The following is a 3,155-nucleotide window of genomic DNA, read 5'->3' as shown; positions in this document are numbered from 1 at the left end:
CATTCCATTCCATTCTATTCTATTATCTCCTTTCTTTTTCCCCACCAGATGGCAGATACTTAGAAAGTGACTTCTCTTGCTCAGACATGCTATTAAATCTAATACACTCCGAAAGATCCAGAGGATTCAAATGTAGGAAACCCTAAATATTTTTTTTCTTACAACACTCACTTTTAAAATGCAGATTGAAACAGAGAGCTACAGAAAGTTTTAGGAAACGGTCAGATTGCAGAGATGTTCCAGACAAGCGATTCTGAAACTTGGGATAAGTTTGATTCTGTTCAAAAACTCTTCTTTTCAGACATGGAGAATTGCGACCGTTGTCCAGAGGATCAGTTTCCAAACCAAGCTCACAATGAGTGCATTCCAAAGACCCTGAATTTCCTCTCCTTTGAAGAGCCATTGGGCATTACTCTGGTGTCTCTTTCTCTTCTTTTTTCCCTACTTACAACTTTGGTGTTTATAATCTTCATTAAGCAACGGGACACTCCCATTGTCAAAGCCAACAATCGCAACCTCACCTACCTTCTACTTGCCTCCCTCTTTCTCTGTTTCCTCTGCTCACTTCTGTTCATTGGACAGCCCAATAAGGCGACTTGTCTCCTCCGACAAACAACATTTGGCGTCACCTTCTCTGTTGCGATTTCTTCTATATTGGCCAAAACCATCACAGTCATCGTAGCATTCCTGGCATCGAAGCCAGGAAGCCTATTTCACAAATGGGTGGGGCAAAAGTTGGCCTATTCTATTATCTGGTTCTGCTCCTTCATTCAAGTAACTATTTGTGTTGTTTGGCTGGGAACTTCTCCCCCGTTTCCAGATTTGGACATGGAGACACTCCTTGGAGAAATGATAGTCGAATGTCATGAAGGCTCCATCACCATGTTTTACTGCGTCTTGAGCTACATGGGCCTCTTGGCTCTTCTCAGCTTCACTGTGGCCTTCCTAGCCAGGAAGTTACCAGACAGTTTCAATGAAGCCAAGTTCATTACCTTCAGCATGTTGGTTTTCTGCAGTGTTTGGCTGACCTTTGTCCCCACCTACCTGAGCACCAAAGGGAAATACATGGTGGCTGTGGAGATCTTCTCTATCTTGTCTTCCAGTGCTGGCTTACTGGGCTGCATCTTCACCCCCAAAATCTATATAATCATATGGAGGCCTGAGCTAAACACCAGAGAGCATTTAATACACAAAAAAAAAAGAAGAAGAAGATTGAATTTTGAACAAGCCAATCCTAATTGGATGTATATGTGAAGCCATTTTCATATACAGGAACGAATGAGTAACCGGATGAAGCTGCACAAACATTTCAAACAGTTGCATGGAATATTTGTGTTCAAATTTGATTAGTACACCGAAGAGTAAGCTATTAGGAAATACGTTAACTATATAGGTAATAAAGTATAAACAAACTCAACTGAATTTCTTTTTTGCCTTAAAGGTTGATGGGGGGTTATTGGAAGGAGGGGCAGGGATGGGATTCAAAAATTTTAGCAGCCAGTTATCTGCCCGGTTGCTGAGGTGTGTGGCCATGGTGGGCATAGCCTACTTGGTCTCCTACACAACAGCGGGGGAGCGTTTTCACCCTCCCCAAGCTCCAGAGGCGAAAACGGCCTCCCCCAGGCTCTGGAGGCCCTCCATAGTCCAGTAACAGGTCCGTTTCCAGACCTCTGGAACTTCCGGGAGGCCTGTTTATGCCCTCCCCAGGCTCCAGAGGCTTTTCTCGAGCCTCCAGGAGGGCAAAAACAGCTTCCCCGGGATACAGAGGCCGTGCAAAGGCTGGAAACAGAGCCGTTTCCAGACTTCTGGAACTTCCAAGAGGCCTGTTTTTCGCCCTCCCAGAGCCTCCACGTGGGCCCTGCATTTACCTGGCATCCAAAACGGGCCACATGGAGACTCCTGGGAGGGACGGGGCAGGGTGGGTGGGGCCAGCCAGTCCTTGCAACTACCGGTTCGGCAAACCAAATGTAAAATTAGCATCCAGTTCGCGCGAACCGGTCTGAACCTACTGAATCCCACCCTTGGGGAGGGGTTATTCTATTAATTTTTCAGCAAGACATTTTCCATATGATTTAATTAAGTATTCAATAGTAATAAAAAATAAAAAAAGAACTGGCCACTATCAAGATAAACATTAGAAGGAACAGATTATGATTCTTTGTAGATTGTTGAGTCAGTGGGTTTTCTACCCCTTAAAAACCACTGACTAATTAAATAAAATTAATGACTAATTAAATTTTGCCATCAAAGTTGATAATATAATCGTTACCAAAGTCTTCACATGACTTCCAACTAAATTAGAAGATGCATATGAATTGAACAATGATTTAATGGACAATTCCTAATGGCATGAAAGTTTAAGGATACTTATTAAGGAAATATTTCTTTCCCTAAGTGAAAATAAATATATCCTGATGAAACCCTTGCCTTTTTTGTGATTTTGTCAGATAAATTAGAGCCAGAAGAGAAAGCATTGTGTCATGTCCAAAATATTGTCCAAATCATGTCCAAAATACCAAAATAAAACAGATCATGCCAGACTAATCTTATTGCGTTCTTTGACAAAGTGACAAAATTAGTAGACCAGAGAAATGCTGTCGATATAATTTATCTGGACTTCAGTAAAGCATTTGATAAAGTAGACCATAACCTACTACTAGATAAAGTAGAAAAATGTGGGTTAGACAGCACCACCACCAGATGGATTCGTAACTGGCTGACCAACCGCACTCAACGTGTAGTCCTCAACGGAACTACATCCACATGGAGGGAAGTATGCAGTGGAGTACCCCAAGGCTCTGTTTTAGGCCCAGTACTCTTCAACATCTTCATCAATGACTTGGACAAAGGGATAGATGGGGAACTCATCAAATTTGCAGATGACACCAAGCTGGCAGGAATAGCCAACACTCCAGAAGATAGGCTCAAGTTACAGAAAGATCTTGACAGACTTGAACATTGGGCGCTATCTAACAAAATGAAATTCAACAGTGAAAAAAGTAAGGTTCTACATTTAGGCAAAAAAACCAAAATGCACAGGTACCGTATATGTGGTACCTTGCTCAACAGTAGTACCTGTGAGAGGGATCTTGGAGTCCTAGTGGACAACCATTTAGATATGAGCCAGCAGTGTGCAGCAGCTGCTAAAAAAGCCA

The 3,155-nt window shown here is 42.5% G+C and overlaps 1 pseudogene; it reads left to right on the top strand.

Annotated features, from left to right (window-relative positions):
* The first annotated feature begins 303 nt into the window (after positions 1-303).
* LOC131197909 (vomeronasal type-2 receptor 26-like) lies at positions 304-1,163 on the top strand (annotated as a pseudogene).
* Positions 1,164-3,155: the final 1,992 nt, after the last annotated feature.

This window comes from Ahaetulla prasina, chromosome 4 (genome assembly GCF_028640845.1).
Source record: "Ahaetulla prasina isolate Xishuangbanna chromosome 4, ASM2864084v1, whole genome shotgun sequence".
Taxonomy (NCBI): Eukaryota; Metazoa; Chordata; class Lepidosauria; order Squamata; family Colubridae; genus Ahaetulla; species Ahaetulla prasina.
This window is presented reverse-complemented; position numbering and strand designations above follow the sequence as displayed.